This window comes from Capra hircus, chromosome 26, assembly GCF_001704415.2.
Source record: "Capra hircus breed San Clemente chromosome 26, ASM170441v1, whole genome shotgun sequence".
In the NCBI taxonomy this organism is placed as follows: domain Eukaryota; kingdom Metazoa; phylum Chordata; class Mammalia; order Artiodactyla; family Bovidae; genus Capra; species Capra hircus.
Window position 1 is genome coordinate 25,957,514 of NC_030833.1, and position 17,577 is coordinate 25,975,090.

Here is a 17,577-nt window from a genome sequence, read left to right on the forward strand (position 1 = left end):
CCCATAGTCAGTCACTAAAATGCAAAGACTAGAGAGAGAAAGAGAGGACTGAATTACAGCCTGGATTTTAATGATTCTTCTAAAGCCAACTGTTGGCAGTCCATTGACGGTAAAGTCCACTGCCCACACAACTCCAGCCAACTGACACAGTATTCACTATGGATTTAAAATCATATATATATATAATTGCTTTCAAATATATATATTTGAAAAATTAGTATATGTGCTTTATAGGAAGAATATGCAGTATAAAAAGGTATACACAAGGAAGAACTTTCCCAGTTGTCTACAATCTTCTACACAGGTATTAATTTAACATATAGCCAGCCTTCTTCTTAATGCAAGCGCTACTATTATATCCCTTGATGTCCAAGGGCAGGGCTTCAGTTTCCTCATCTGTAAAGTAAACTTTATGTGTGTGTTTTTCTTTTAGGGGTGGGGGTTGGATTAGCTAATCTAAAGTATGATCCTGCCAACTCCAAAATTCTGACTGAATCTAAGCATGTTTTAGTTGAAATTCTCATCACTTAACTCACATGAATATCACCTTCTCTCCCTCTTCCCTGAAAAATCAGTCATCTCATAAAAGGAACTCATATTTATGTAAATCAAAGAAGCACACTGTCTGCATGACTTAGATAATCAATACTGACCTTTTCAAAGTCCAGCAGTTGATAGCCCTATAAATATAAATGATCAATCGTTTCTAGAAAAATAGAAAAAAAGACTGATCACCCATACTCCACTCGGTGGCATGTCTTATAATTACAATGCAAGGCACCTATCACAGTGATGTAAAGGGGAGACCAGTCACACCCAGAACCAAAACCCACTGAAGTCTTTCAAGGAACTGGATGGCTTCCATCCCAGTAAGACTTAATCAGAGTCGTAGCTCTGAATTCTCCTTTTCCCAAGTTCAAATATTCTTATGGTGACACCTAAAATAACTCCGGGAGTTGGTGATGGACATGGAGGCCTGGGGTGCTGCGATTCATGGGGTCACGAAGAGTTGGACATGACTGAGCGACTGAACTGAACTGAACTGAACTGAACTGAAAATACTAACTTCCCTCAAGCGACATTTCCTTCTGCTATCTGAAAGATGAGGAAGCTTTAGGAGGGGTGGAGTGGATTAAACCTGTGAAATGCAGTAAGAGTTGTTTTGTAGATTATATAACTTAAAATACACTGTAGGAAATGACTTTTAATGTTTAAAAGCTACGACAAACCTAGACTGTGTATTAAAAAGCAGAGATATTACTGTGACAACAAAGGTCCATATAGTCAAAGCTATGGTTTTTCCAGTAGTCATGTAGGGATGTAAGAATTGGACCATAGAGAAGGCTGAGTGCCAAAGAATTGATGCTTTCAAACTGTGGTCTGGAAAAGACTCTTTATAGAGAGTCCCTTGGAGAGCAAGGAGATCAAACCAGTAGATGCTAAAGGAAATCAACCCTGAATTTGCTGAAGCTGAAGCTCCAATACTTTGACCACCTGATGCAAAATGCCTACTCACTGGAAAAGACCCTGATGCTAGGAAAGACTGAGGGCAGAAGGAGAAGGGGGGCCACAGAGGAGGAGATGATTGGATGGCATCATCAACTCAATGGACATCAGGTTAAGCCAACTTTCGGAGATTGTAGAGGACCAGGAATCCTCGTGTGCTATAGTCCATGGGGTCACAAAGTATCAGACACCACTGGGTAAGACTTAACAACAACAACAATAATCATCTACACATTAAATAAAGCTTTTTAGATCTCTGTCTAAAAAAAAAAAAAAAAAAAAAGACTAAACAGACTTCGAGGGAAAGACTGGTTTTCTCCTTTAGTAAAGCTGTATGGTCTTTGCATGAACCTTACCTCACTCCTGACTAGTAGGGGCTGAGGGGTTAGAATAGCCTAGATTGCATGGCCAGTACTATGTGGGGTACCGGCTCTGCCATTCCTTCTGTTCTATCACATTCTTGCTACATTTAGTAGCAAATATATCCATGCCAAGTCTATATTAAGGTATTTCTACCATTTACTAATAGATCGGATACAGTTCATGGAAAGGTCATGAGTCAACCAAATTTCAATCTTTCACAAAACACTTATCTCTTATAAAAAGTTTCTATGTGTTTTAAGAGAGGAGAATAAGGGTAAGAGCTCATCAAAAAACAAACAGTAGAAGAAACTTTGACGAATGTCTTCTTCCCTCTTTATCCAACCTATCTAAATCCTCCCACATTTGAATGCCACCTCCTCTAGGAAGTCTTCCCTGATTGGAGTACCCTGAGTAACAGAATATTAGTGATGCTGAACAAAAAATAAACACTTCTGCCTATTCTGAATAGTTCACAGTTTTTGTATGGATCACAAAATACATTATGACAGATTAGTCACATTTCTTTCTATGGTAAGATAACTAGACAGACAGAAGAAGGAAATATGAGGCATATGATTTACCTGGATATCAATAAGGCATATACAGAGTCTGCTGCTGCAGTCTTAAAGAAAAGGTGAAAAATACAAGCCAGGTGCTGGTAAAATTATGTGGCTGAACAGTATCCAATTAAGGCATTAAAATCAGCCAGGAGGGAGGGGGTGTGTAGTCAGCTGCTATCTGCAGCTGTCTGCTCTTTCTTGTTCATCATTTTTATTAACGACTTTACGACATGGAAATAATGGTCATCATTGGAAATTGCATTTTCTGATGACACAAAACTGCAAGAAACAGTCAATATGCTTGATGGCACAATAAGGAACCAAAAAGCTCTTGACAGACTAAAGAGACAGGCTGAATTTAATAACATGTGATGTAACAGGGTAGAAACTGTCAGGTCCTTCCCTGGCAACTACATAAGTACTGGATAAAAGAAATGCGACTTGTTGCAGCTCAGGATAAACCATGATGATGATGACAATGAGGATGGTAGCTTAAGAATTTTCATACACAATGCGATTAACATAAGTAAACACTTCAGAGACCAAAAATACTTAACCTTAGAATGCATCAATGAATGAAGAATTTTGTATATTGCCTAGAACAAAGAGGCAATGTCCTGGTCTGTTTTACATTAACTAAATCACAAAGGAAAATTTTACTTAGTGTTGGGTGTCAGCTTTAATGCAGAGAATAGACTGAGTATCTCCAGAATACTTGGGGGCTTTGGTGGTGGTGGTGGTGGTGGTGGTGGTGGAGTTTTTCTCTCTTGAAATTTTAAATACAAATATGCATTTATTGGGATGTGCTTATTTGTCTATGGAGAAGTTACATGTCTTTTATCAGATTTTCAAAAGGGTTCACAGTTCCCGAAGTTTAAGGACCATTGAAAAAAAAAGAGGATTAAGATGATGTACTAGATTAAACAGTAGATCCCCAGAGAGATATGACCACATTCTATTCCCTGTAACCTGTGAATGTGACAGGTTAACCGCAAAAAAAGTCTTTGCAGATGTGGGTTAAGAATCTCAAGACAAAATCATCCTGGCCCTAAGTCCAATGACAAGTATGCTTATAAGAGATACAAAGAAGAGGGACATGCAGAGATGTGAAACCTACATGAAGACAGAGGTGAAGACTGGAGTTACACAGGCAGAAGCTAAGAAACACCTGGAGCCACCAAAAGACGGAACAAGCCTAGAATGAATTCCATTTCTTTTTCAGTTTCATCTAAACTAAGGTTTATTCTTAAATGCCACCCAGTTTGTAGTAATTTGTTACAGGAAGCACAAATAGAAAAAATAACAAAATAATAAATTAAATAATAAAAAAAATAATACAAAAGGTGCTATGATTTGAGGCCAATTTTCAGCTACCAATCCAAGAAGTGGTGTAAACACTATGGCTGGTTAACCTGGAGATGACTTAGGAAGGGTCAGGGGAGTGAAGACCAATAAACAGGTGCTCTAGGGAGATGTCTTCAGTATTAAAAAATAACAGAAAATAAAATTTCAGAAGTTTACAAAATAGGAGAGATTGTTCTAATAGACAAGGTTGCCCACACAGCAAAGTAATAGCTCAAGAGTTGGTAACCAGAGACTCTCACCCTCAGACTTCATCATTTCCCAGGGCTAATGCTGAGGAGGGTGCAGGCAATATCCAAGTACATAGCTGAACTGACACAGAGCCTCTAAGCAGGTCCATGGTGTTGGTCTTCCCAACACTTTGGGATATCTGTTTCTGATCCCAGGGTGCTCATTTCAGAACTGAACACAGTAGGTGCCCAGTTGGGACTTGGGGACTAATTCAGATTCTTTCTTCTGCAATCTCGGCAGGTCACGTCCTTTCACCTACATTTCTTTGGTTTCTATGACAGATTTCCTGTCCCATTTTTCCTAGGTCTTTCCCCAACCTCTAAATTGACTCACTAATATTTCCATTTGAAAGTTGGCTATTCTGCTTCTCCCATGTGCCAGATGAAAAATTTTAAACATTTAATGCTAGCATTACTAGCTTTATGCATTTTCTCCCTGGACCCCAACTAATCTCTTGGCAACTTTCAGACACTGATGTACTTCCCATCTCTCTATCCATTATCAGTTCATGGTGGACTCCTTCCTGTGGGGCATGAGGGACTCCGATATAGGGTCTCTCTTCTGCAGAGATGTGGCTTCCCTAGCTCTGTTCAATACTGAATTCACTCACCGATCTTCTGATTAGAGTCATGGAAGATGAAACGACAGAGGCACAGCAAACTAAGTAGGAGATAAAATGAAGACTTCCTGAATTTCAAGCATTTCTCAGCCCTTTTCACATTTAACCTTAGAACATATGTTAATATTCACAATGGGATCTGTAGAAGTGAGAACCTAGTAGAAAAATCAGTTCAGTTCAGTTCAGTCGCTCAGTCATGTCCGACTCTCTGCGACCCCATGAATCGCAGCACGCCAGGCCTCCCTGTCCATCACCAACTCCTGGAGTTCACTCAGACTCACGTCCATCGAGTCAGTGATGCCATCCAGCCATCTCATCCTCAGTTGTCCCCTTCTCCTCCTGCCCCCAGTCCCTCCCAGCACCAGAGTCTTTTCCAATGAGTCAACTCTTCGCATGAGGTGGCCAAAGTACTGGAGCTTCAGCTTTAGCATCATTCCTTCCAAAGAAATCCCAGGGCTGATCTCCTTCAGAATGGACTGGTTGGATCTCCTTGCAGTCCAAGGGATTAGAAAACAAGCCCCTCGCTTTGGGGTGATAAACACTAATTAGATCTACTTGGTCCTAGATTGGAGAAAAAGAAAGTCTAGACTGCTTTTAAATAATAGTACAAGAAGAAAATTTCTCAGATAAAAATTCCTCACCTCCTTAGGGAAACATTCCCCTGAGCTTACGACCAATAAACTAGGAATAGCATACTCATCCCACTTGTGGTAACTTTTTGGGAAACAAAAAGTTTAATTTAATTGTATTTAATTTTCTTATATTTTTGGTCAAATTTGTATCAATGAGTTAGAAAGCTCCATAAAGCTGGGAAGGTTCTTGTACTTCTTTGGACCACATAAAGCCTTTCAATTGTGGTTGCTTGACAAAGAACGGCTGACTCCTGAGTACTAGTGGATCAAGGCAATTCTAGAGTGTAGCTTCATTTTCAAGTCTGACCAAAAAAAAAGCTAATTCCTAGCACAGTCAAACCATGGTCATCCACAGCCATACTTTCTTGCCATTATCAAGATAAACTATTCTGACCTTTTTTCAGAAATGTATTCCTAGTCCCCCTTAACTCAAAGCATATTTTCATCAACATAATCAAAACCCTGAGATAATGTATGGAAATATCTTGAAAATCCCAGTTGATAATAAGTGTTCATTCCTATCTCCATCATTCTCATTGTTGGGACCCCCACAGAGTCATACTCAAGGCCCTGCTCATCAAGAGGTTTCAATAAGGTTGGCTCAAAATTCCCTTTCCAAGGTAAATACTAACCTCTAATGCAGGGGCTTTCTTTGTCGTGTGTGTGTGTGTGTGTGTGTGTGTGTGTGTGTGTGTGTGTGCATGTGTAAGACATCTTCTATGTGGCCTTGGAGAAAGTAGATAAGTCGTACAAAAATACAGATGACTGTCTGGAAAGGGTAGGCTACTCTCTAGTTCCTCTGAAGAAGTTGCTCCCAACCATAGAACAAAATAAATGAATTCTCGGAGACATTTCTCACAATATGGATTGTCAGGAAAAATCAATTAAAATTTATTACTTGTGTTTCTCTTTTTTACTTTGTCACCTGTATTTTTTTTTTTTCATGAGAGTTTTCAGCTCCACTCAAGACTCACCTTCCTCTCAGGCTTTACAAACCTGAGAGTGTCTCTGTCCTTTTTTAGCCTCCTCTGTTGCTATGTCTGTGCTGCTGTGACTCTGGTCACAAAGTGTCCTCCTCCGCTCTTGTGTGGTTGTTTACCTTTTAACATACAGGTAGGCTGGGCATGGCGATACCAGGTAAGGAAATAGAAGACGTGTCTTGTCCTAGCCCCTGTCTACTACTAAATGAGCGAGGTGACTTTGAGCAAATCACTTCATCTCTCAAGCTTCCAGCTTCCTTACACAACATTTTTATTCAGTGACACATATACTGAAAGGGTGGGATGCAAAGATTGTCTAAATGAAACATGGCTCGTTAAAAACAATTTCCAAGAGTTTATTTTCTTTTAATCCTTATGTCTACTTTCAGGTGAATGAACTGTCTCCTGGTGACCCCATACACAAAGGATTTAACAATTAGAGCCATTAATCTTTGTCTCCACTGGCACTTCTTTCATATAACAGATGCTCAATAAATAGTTCTGGGTTGATGGATGGGTAGAATTAATCTATCAAAATTGTCTACTTCTTCCAAAACTGGGGTGATAGCTTTATCTGGCCTTATTTCTGGGCCGAAGAACATGGCTGAGTTGTATGTCCTTTGGGGTTTAAACAAAAACAATCTCAGGAAAAATAGCAGCAGTATCTCTACCTCTTGTTATCATGGACTGTGCTAGGATTTCCACAAACATCTGTGATTTGCTGGGACCCTAAATAACACACCTTGTCTAATCCACTATCCAAACCTGAGCAGGCCTTGTGGGAAGGGAAATGATTAATTTGAGGGAGGGAGGTAGTTTATAAAAGTAAAAGACTTCATTAGAATTCCATCCACACAGAGGGTTAGCTACTCATTAATTAAATGATTTCAAAGGGGATCTTGGTATATAATTGCTATAATTTAGGTGGAAACAATGCCACACTAAGTGTAATTAGAGGAGCAGGCTCGGTAAGGATGTTTTCCTCTTTACTGGAGAGCAACTCTGGGTCACCTGATTCTCCCCTGCACAGTAACTGGGTGCTTTTTTCAACCTCCAAATGCACCAGCTTTATATACAGTTGTGAAAGCGGAAAGAAATTTCAAGAAGAGACTGGTTGACCACAATTCTTCCAAGAGGAAAATGACAAGAATTCATTATTAGGAAACCACTGGAAATATGTAAACGAAAGAACAGTTCTTGGGGAGTCAGATTAGCAGGCATGTCACTGCAGACTGACTTTTGAGGAAACACTTGGTCGAACTCAACTAAGATAATACTATGCTGTCATCAACCTGCCCCAGGACTCCCTTCCTTTGTCTTCCTCAGTGACCCCAGCACTAGCGCCTTGACTTCTTGGAACCACCAGCTCTCTCATCTCTTATCTGCCTCAAGAAAGAGAACAAGGCCAAAACCGACTCTGTCAGTTTCTTCCTAATTTTCCTCTTTCTGCAAATATTAGGCTAGAAACCTTTGCATTAGCCGAGACTTAGCCCTCAGCCTGTCCTCGCTCTTATACTCTAGCCTAGCACTCCATCCTTTCCTTACACGTCTACAAAATCTCTCTTTTGCTGTCTCACATACAGGGTTATCGTAATTAACCTCCAATTAAAATAAATAAATTTATATTTTTTAAAAAATCTCTCACATCCACCAACTTCTGTATTCCACTCCTATGCCTTGATAACCAATATCGGCCACCATTGACAGCTGCCACTGACGGCATGCTTATCAGATTCCAGGGACTCTGCTGAACATCCCTCAGCTATTATCATCCTGAATCCTCCACAGAATACCTGAGAATCTTAGGCACAGCCATTTCAGATGAGGAAAACTGTGGCTCTAGGACCATGCTCAAGGTTAAGACTGAGTTGGGAATCAAGTTGACATTCATGTGAAGCCAGAGCTTTTACTGGCTGTGCTTCCTCCTGCTGAAGACCATATTCCAGGCTCTCAGTACCCCCTGCCTCACTAGTTTACACCTACGTCTTCATGAAAGCTATCCCCCACCTGTTCCCAGACTGTTGTCTTAGAGCATTATTTCAATGACACTACATAGAGTCCCATGGACTGCAAGGAGATCCAACCAGTCCATTCTGAAGGAGATCAGTCCTGGGATTTCTTTGGAAGGAGTGATGCTAAAGCTGAAACTCCAGTACTTTGGCCACCTCATGCAAAGAGTTGACTCGTTGGAAAAGACTCTGATGCTGGGAGGGATTGGGGGCAGGAGGAGAAGGGGACGACCGAGGATGAGATGGTTGGATGGCATCACTGACTCTTTGGACATGAATTTGAGTGAACTCCCGGAGTTGGTGATGGATAGGGAGGCCTGGCGTGCTATGATTCATGGGGTTGCAAAGAGTCGGACATGGCTGAGCGACTGAACTGAACTGAACTGAACATACCTACTCAGAAATTGCAGGTTATAGAATAGGGACCACATTCCTAGAACTAGCATTTCATCCTATGCCATTCCATCGTATACCTTTCCAAATTTTCTTCCTTCTCCCCTCTCTGTCCTAGCCAAACTGGTCTCTTTCCTTTCTACAGGGGCCTGCTCTACATAGGTAGTTGTGTTTGTGTGTACACACACATGCTGATAATAATAGCTGTGGAATGCTTAGCAGAGTCTCTAGCAAACACATATACTTACACACATACACACATACACACACCCACATATACTCCTGATTACACACTTTGTTTTTTTCCATGTTTTTCATTAGAAATATCCTCCTATGGTCTCTGCCTGCTCTAAAACCAACACAAGCTCTGACTTAAAGGCCACCTCCTCTTAAAAGTGTTCCGTATGTATTCAAAGTCTAAAGGATCTCTCTTCTAAACTTCTGACTTCCTGTATGAACAGATGGTAATCTTCTCCTCCAGGCAGAGGGCTTCCTCGATTTTTCAAACACCATACTTTCCACCTCCCTCTTCTCTAAGTATACTTCTCTCCTCGCCCCTCCTCTTCACATCTCTGCCGGTAACTTAAGCCTTCTTTTTCTCTGTCCCTACACTTGGCATTTGTGCTTCACATGTGGGTCAAGAGGTCCCCTAATGTCCTTCTATAACACTCATCTTTTCAACGTCTATGCAGAAAACTCCCAAGGCACCTACTCTTGTTCTGGACTCTTACAAGATTTAGTCATGAATATGACACTAAGAACTGTGAATTTGATATAAGAGCCTCCCTATCTACCTTTGTAGCATTATGTCCTGCTACTTCATAGTGTTCCTCATGTTCAGACGGAATTCCATTTGTTCCAGTAAAAGAAACATGACTTCCTAGTGCCTGCTCTTCTTCTGCCTAGGATGCCTCCCCCAGCATCTTATCTTATATGTCCAACTCCTGCCCATTCTGCAAGTCTCATGGCAAATAATATGCAATGTTTCTTGGGAGGGAGATTAAGGGGGAGGAAAACTGTTCAAATCAAAGTATTTTGTAGTGACCATATTGATTTCTCTTTTCAAAAATAAACAGATGAAGGTTTTAAAGTTTATTTTCTAATCACTTAAAGATTTTGATAAATTTGTAATGTTTAAAGAGAACATAATCTCAATGATATCAGTTCTTTGGAATTAGTCCAGCCTTTCTATGTGACCCAGTATGTAGTCAATTTAAAAAATATATTAACTGTTTACTCTAAAAATGTATTCTCTATTTGTTGTATGGAGGGTTGTATACAGTTCTTTTAAATCAGGTTTCTTAATAGTGTCATTCATATCCAAAATCACATGAACTTTTGGACTGCTTGCTCTATGTGAAGTTTATTAAACTATCCCTCTATGATATTTTAAATCTTCCACTTCTCCTTTAGTCTTTGTAGATTTTTATATTGTGTAATCATAGCACTCTATAGATTTTGAGATTTTTCTGTCTTCTTGATGGATTATTCTTTTTTTATTTTAATTTAAAGGCTAACTTTTTGCTCTCTGTATCTTTCTTCTTCCTCTATTCCTTTCTTATAAAGAAAAAAATGATCTCTTTACTTTGAATTTTTGTAGCATTTTTTTCTGTTTTGAGTATCATCCTTAGCACTTCCAACAGGTATCATAATTCATAAAATATGTCCCTATATGTAGCATTGCCTTCACTAGATTTTAAACTCTTACAAGTCTTCAACTTACACAAATTTTGCCTTGCACAGTACCATGTGTTGTCTGGGAAATGGTCCAACATAAAAGATGCTGACTTCATATGGGCCAATATGTGAGCCCCAGTCCTGGACCAATGGGAAGTTCTGTATACATATAAATTAGACTTCAATTTTCTCATGTGCAAAACGAAGATAACAGCATGACCTAGCAGAATTCTGAGGTTTAAATGTGTTCTATATTTATAATATTTAGTAGAAATTAAGAAATGAGTACTTTAACTACCTTTCATATTTTATATAATAGGACTTAAATATGATAATTCATTTCATATCTTTTGTTGGATGCCTGAGGATTTGTGGGCAGATCGTACATCTTATGCTTCTATATTCCCACTATCTCTACTTTAAGTCGTTGCAAACAGTAGGTATTCTAGCAGAAGTCAATCAAATAACAGCAATAATTATAAAAACACCAATATTAGTGATCATTTATTGAAACATAGACCAACCTAGATAGCATATTCAAAAGCAGATACATTACTTTGCTGACTAAGGTCCGTCTAGTCAAGGCTATGGTTTTTCTAGTAGTCATGTATGGATGTGAGAGTTGGACTGTGAAGAAGGCTGAGCGCCGAAGAATTGATGCTTTTGAACTGTGGTGTTGGAGAAGACTCTTGAGAGTCCCTTGGACTGCAGGGAGATCCAACCTGTCCATTCTAAAGGAGATTAACCCTGGGATTTCTTTGGAAGGAATGATGCTAAAGCTGAAGCTCCAGTACTTTGGCCACCTCATGCGAAGAGTTGACTCATTGGAAAAGATTTTGATGCTGGGAGGGATTGGGGGCAGGAAGAGAAGGGGATGACCGAGGATGAGATGGCTGGATGGCATCACCGACTCGATGGACGCGAGTCTGAGTGAACTTTGGGAGTTGGTGATGGACAGGGAGGCCTGGCGTGCTGCGATTCATGGGGTTGCAAAGAGTCAGACACAACTGAGAGATTGAACTGAACTGAATGTGCTGACCACTTTGTGTGAATTATCTCATTTATTGTTCCCATGTAACAGATAGGGAAGCTAAGGCTCAAAGAAGCCAAATAGCTCATATTTAGGTTATGCAATGAATAGGTGTTGGAGCCAGGAGTCCAACTGACATGATTGCTTCTGATGTTATAACATGGTTCTCAGCACTGTGCTTTCAACAAGACTTCATATCCCTTTTCAAGCATTTTGTGACTCATTAGCAATCATCTGACTGCACTGTTTGGCATAGACGTATGGGTATGGGGGTCTATTAGGTTGCTTAAATAAAAGACAGAAACACCATGAAATATATAAACCTGAAAGCACAGTTGTTGTAAATAAGAAAAGAGAAATAGGCAGAGAAGGTGTTATCTAGAGAGCTCCAATTATGGTCCAGTTTGTCTCAAGGTCTAAAGCATTTACTCCATGGAGAATACCTGTACTAGTACTATGACAGTCTTCACTGGCTTGGCCTCAAGTTGAAAGTCCCTGGGGCAGGAAAATGAACAAACCAAGCTATAAAGTCTTAGTGCTCAAGACTAAAGGTCCTTAGGGATAAGCCTTTGGCTGAAACCCTTCACCTGCTAACTGGGGAAACCAAAGCCTAGGTAGTGGTCTGCTCACTAACATAAAGGAGTAGAGTCCAAGTCACCTGAACCCCAAGTCTTTCTCCTGGCTGACTAACTGTTCTCCATGGGAAACCTCTGCATCTTGCAGGATGAGCCATGGAGCATCATATATGACAATAGTATCATGAGTAATTGCTGGAGGAACACAGGGGAGGAAGGTGATCACATCTGGAGCTATGGTTGACCAGGGAAGGCTTCAGCCAAGAGCCACTTTTCACACTTTGCTGGCTTTTCCTTAAGGCTCTCGTATCTAGAGAGTTCTGGGTTTCCTAAGCTCTAGCCTGCAACTCTAGAACTATAAACTGAGCTACTAGGTTCTTCTAAGAGAGCATTATCTTTGATGTGCTAAGATGTGGCGTTCCTCTGCACAGTCTAACAGATCAAATGAGTCATCAGAATGACATAGACAATGATGTATCCTGGTCTCTGGGAAATGAGCTGAGACAGTTTAGCTGCTCTCATCAAGCTCCTAAGGTGAGTGACGGTCAGAGATACTAGGGAGGGTGACAGAATCTAAATTGGACTTCATGGATGGTCGGCAGGCTAGAAAGAAGACATAAACCTTCGGTTCACAAATGAGGGAGAATCCTTGTGGGTACTTTGGCAAGAAGGATGCTCCACTGACCCAGGTGTTGCCTTCACACTGACATGTAGATAAATATGCCCCAAGTCAAAGGTGGGTTTCCCTGGGGACTCAGCTGGTAAAGAATCCATCTGCAATGTAGGAGGCCTGGGTTCAGTCCCTGGGTTGGGAAGATCCCCTGGAGAAAGGAATGGCTACTCACTCCAGTATTCTGGCCTGGAGAATTCCACGCCTGTATCTGTGGAGTCACAAAGAGTCAGACATGACCGAACAACTTTCATTTCACTTCAAGTCAAAGGCTCTGCAATGACAGTCTGGCTACTTGCAATTTCCCCTATTGACACACTGGATTTATTTCTCATTCTTCTAAGTAAACAATTAAACCAGCTGTGGATTCCGGTGAGTCACACACCATCTTCTATGCCACCTCCGTCCAGGATTCAGAATTAGCCATTGCTAGGAAACCGCAAATCCCAACTCAAACCTTTTACCCTGCCTTGATGACTTTCACTGGCTGGGTGTCATTAATTTGAGGGCAAATTATTAGAAACCTGGAAAACAGTTCTGAAATACCTGTAGATTTATGATGAAGTCATTTCACAAAAGGTCACAGGCAACCCTGCTATAATTAAATCTTTCATTAATTTTTAAAATACACAATAACTTACAAATGAAGCATAAATTAGCCAGATGACCTTGAAAAAATTATTTAGAGCACTGCCTCATCCAAAGCCACTATCTAGTAATTTCCTAAATTTTTATTTTACAAATAGGATTTATCTTTTTCCCTTCTTGTCTTTGATAGATTCTAGTAGCTTTCTTATTTGAAATGACTTAGTATTAATTTACTCAGAGCATTAGTTAGCACTGAGGAGTGATAGTGGGTAGTTAAGACTCTCCCTTCGCTTAGGTCATGACCTCAAAGGTATAGTAAGTGTAATGCAAATAATCATCTACACATGCCTAAATGCAGCCTCTATTCTTTCATTATCTGGAAGCTACTTTTTATTTCATGAGTACGTTTTGATAAGTGATTTCCATTTTCTCATTATAAAAAGAATGCATTCTCATTATAAAAATTGAAAACTATAAAATCTATAGATGGGAACATAAAAACCTCACTAGAGGTAAACCACTGTTAATATTTTGTGATATTCCCTTCCATTCACTGACAGTGTTGTTCTTTCTCAGACTAAGAGATAAGCAATAATCACAGTTCTCAACTAGAGTTAAAGACCTCGGAAATTAGAAGTAATCCTGAAATCTCTCTCCCTACCTGCCTCTCTCTCTGTGTAACACACAGACACACACACCACCACCACCGCTACCACCAGCATCACCACCACCAACATTAAAAATTTGATTATGGATAATATTCCATAAATACTAGTGCTGAAATAAACCTCATACAAATTTGTTTTCTTTTATAGGGTGTAGAAGAGGCTGTAAAACATAGCACCTTTTCATCAGCAGAGACCCTGACTGTACTGTTTATGCCTTAGCTCAGCTCCTAGAGCACTTAGAATAGTGTCTACCTTGTAGTGGGTACTCAATACATACCACTGAATAAAGAAATAGTCAATGTTCTTGTATAGCAACTTGATACAGGTGGATTCCTGTGCGCTTCTTCATGGGTTTCTAGAGAATTCAGTTCTCTCTGAAAGACCTAGGCTCCCTCACCTCCTTTGCCTCCTTGCCTCCATAAGCCCTCCTCTCTGCTTCCATGGTGGAAGCTGCCAAGGACCAATTTCAAATCAAAGCAGAAAGAGCAGTGCCCTAGAAAGGTGAGGCTTGGAGGCCAGCAGTTGTTGGTCTCCTGAAATTCAGGCCACATCCTTGACTTTCTGAGTGCTTCCATGCCACCTGATACTTTTCCCATTAGGGAGCAGAAGGGATTAATGCTAAAGGAGGTCAGCAGCTACAGAGGAATTGAGTAAAAGTGAGACACAAACTAGGCCTTAATAGAAATTGACAGCGGATCAGCAGCAAGGAATCCTGCATGCAAAGCCTGTGTTAGTTACACAATATGATGATGAGTGAGATGGTGAAAAGGAGCAGGGATTAAAAGGTTTGAAAATAAATACTGGGAGAGAAGAAGGGGAGATTGAGAAAGAGACTAAAAGGCTTTGGATCTGAAGAGGCAAAAGAAAGAAGGTTGATTTTTAAATGCATTGAAAGAAATAATTCAATGTCCAAACAACTTTGACTCTTTTCTCAAAATTTAATAAGCTCCTTCAATGGGCTTGAATGTTTAAAGTCCACAACATTGGAAGAGTGTTCCATGAACCTGTGAGAGATAAGTCAGGAGTTAGTGATGAAGGAGAACCTAAGAGATAGAACCAAAAGGGAGAAGATGGGTGTTCAAGATAAATTTTGAGAGAGGAGGAAATATCTGGGAATCAAACAAGCCACAGGGAGCAGGGTAAGGAGGGACAGGTTTTCCCCTGGCATTTCTCAGTCTCCTACTTTGTGTCAAATCCCGAACCAAGAGGTACAAAGAATCAGAAAAAAATCAGCTCCTATCCTTAAATAGATTGCAGTTCTGTTCAATAATAGTATTACTCACTCTTTACATATCTGCTGAGCCCAATTATGCACAGGCATCCACATTCAGGGTGGTGGAGGATGACAAATAAGACAGTTGCCAACCTCACGAATCTTTCAAACTAAAAAAGACCTCACGCTATAACTGCAGAGATGACCAATATGTAAAACAGTTAGAACACGGTGAAAAATAAAAGTGACAACACCAATTCACCATGAGCCAGCAATTCCATTTTTAGGTGTGCAGCTCAGAGAACTTCTGTGTATGCATTTGGAGACACATATAAAGATAGGACAATATTGTTTGCAATAGTGCAAAACAGGAAAAAAACTAAACATCCATCAATAGGAGAATAGAGAAATAAACTATGTATATTCATATCACAATAGAATGCCACAGCATTTATGTGTCTGTATCAGATGGATTTGTCCCAAGTCTGGTAATACTCAATGACAGACACATAGAGGAATAATAGCATTTAGATAATTAGACATTTAAAAAAAAAAAAAAAAAGAATATCACATGTGTTTCTACAGATAATTAAATACTCCAGGCAAGAATACTAGAGTGGGTTACCATTTCCTTCTCCAGGGGATCTTCCTGACCCAGGGATCGAACCCAGGTCTCCCACATTGGAGGTAGACGCTTTAACCTCTGAGCCACCAGGGAAGCCCCAAAAGTATCAATACCCTTACTAGAAGGATATACACCAAATTCACAGCAGTGGCTGACTAGTGTAGGAAGCAATGGGAAGGGGTTTGGAAATGGGCAACTCCAAGGAGACCAACTCTACCTAGGATCAGTTCAGTTCAGTCGCTCAGCCATGTCCAACTCTTTGTGATCCCACGGACTGCAGCACGCCAGGCTTCCCTGTCCGTCACCAACTCCTGGAGCTTGCTCAAACTCATGTCCCCTGTGTCAGTGATGCCATTCAACCATCTCATCCTCTGTCATCCCCGTCTCCTCACACCTTCAAACTTTCCCAGCATCAGTGTCTTTTCCAATGAGTCGGTTCTTCACATCAGGTGGCCAAAGTATTGGTTTCAGCTTCAGCATCAGTCCTTCCAATGAATATTAAGGACTGATTCCCCTTAGGATGGACTGTTGGATCTCCTTGAAGTTCAAGGGACTCTCAAGAGTCTTCTCCAACACCACAGTTCAAAAGCATCAGTTCTTTGGCATTCAGCCTCCTTTATGGCCCAACTTCACATCCAAACATGACTACTGGGAAAACCATACCTTTGACTAGATTGACCTTTGTTGGTCAAGTAATGTCTTTGCTTTGAAATATGCCATCTAGGTTGGTCATAGCTTTTCTTTCAAGGAGCAAGCATCTATTAATTTCATGGCTGCAGTCACCATCTGCAGTGATTTTGAAGCCCCCCAAAATAAAGTCTCTCACTGTTTCCACTGTTTCCCCATCTATTTGCCCTAAGTGATGGGACTGGATGCCATGATCTTAGTTTTCTGGATGTTGAGTTTTAAGCCAACTTTTTCACTCTCTTCTTTCACTTTCATCAAGAGGCTCTTTAGTTCTTCTTCACTTCTGCCATAAGGGTGGTGTCATCTGCTTATCTGAGGTCACTGATATTTCTCCCAGCAAACTTGATTCCAACTTGTGCTTCATCCAATCCAGCATTTTGCATGATGTACTCTGCATATAAGTTAAATAAGCAGGGTGAGAATATACAGCCTTGATGTACTCCTTTCCTAATTTGGAACCAGGCTGTTATTCCATGCCCAATTCTAACTGTTGCTTCTTGACCTGCATACAGATTTCTCGGGAGGCAGGTCAGGTGGTCTGGTATTCCCATCTCTTTAAGAATTTTCCACAGTTTGTTGTGGTCTACAGTCAAAGACTTTGATGTAGTCAATAAGGCAAAAGTCGATGTTTTTCTGGAACTCTCTTGATTTTTGATGATCCAGCAGATGTTGGCAGTTTGATCTCTTGTTCCTCTGCCTTTTCTAAATCAAGCTTGAACATCTGGAATTTCACAGTTCACATACTGTTGAGGCCTGGCTTAGAGAATTTTGAGCATTACTTTGCTAGAGTACCTAGGATACCTTGCATATTTATTTTAGAGATATAAAGCTAAAATGGTAACATGTTAGTATTTATTACATCCCAAGGGGTTGGCACACTAGTGTTTATAATACTATTCTTTGTGCTTTACTATATTTAAAAAACTTTCAAAAAGAACTATTAGGAAAAAAATAAAGGTATAAAATTAAGGATGTAGAGTCAATATTGGGAATCACAAACCCAAAATCATATAGGAGCCAGGGGATCAACTTAAATGAACAATGAGTAAGCTGATACAGCTGGAGAAGATGTACACATCAGATGAGAGGCGGGTAAGAAACAGCTCAACCAGTGGAAAGTAGGCAGCTTCCACGTAGCTCCAGCAGCCTGTAGGATGATGGGCATTTGGGCTCAATGCCACAAGATGCT

At 40.3% G+C, this 17,577-nt stretch overlaps 1 protein-coding gene across 1 annotated transcript in view; it reads right to left on the minus strand.

Annotated features, from left to right (window-relative positions):
• Positions 1 to 17,577, minus strand: part of SORCS3 (sortilin related VPS10 domain containing receptor 3) — a 650,187-nt gene that overhangs the window by 65,863 nt on the left and 566,747 nt on the right. The window lies entirely within an intron of this gene.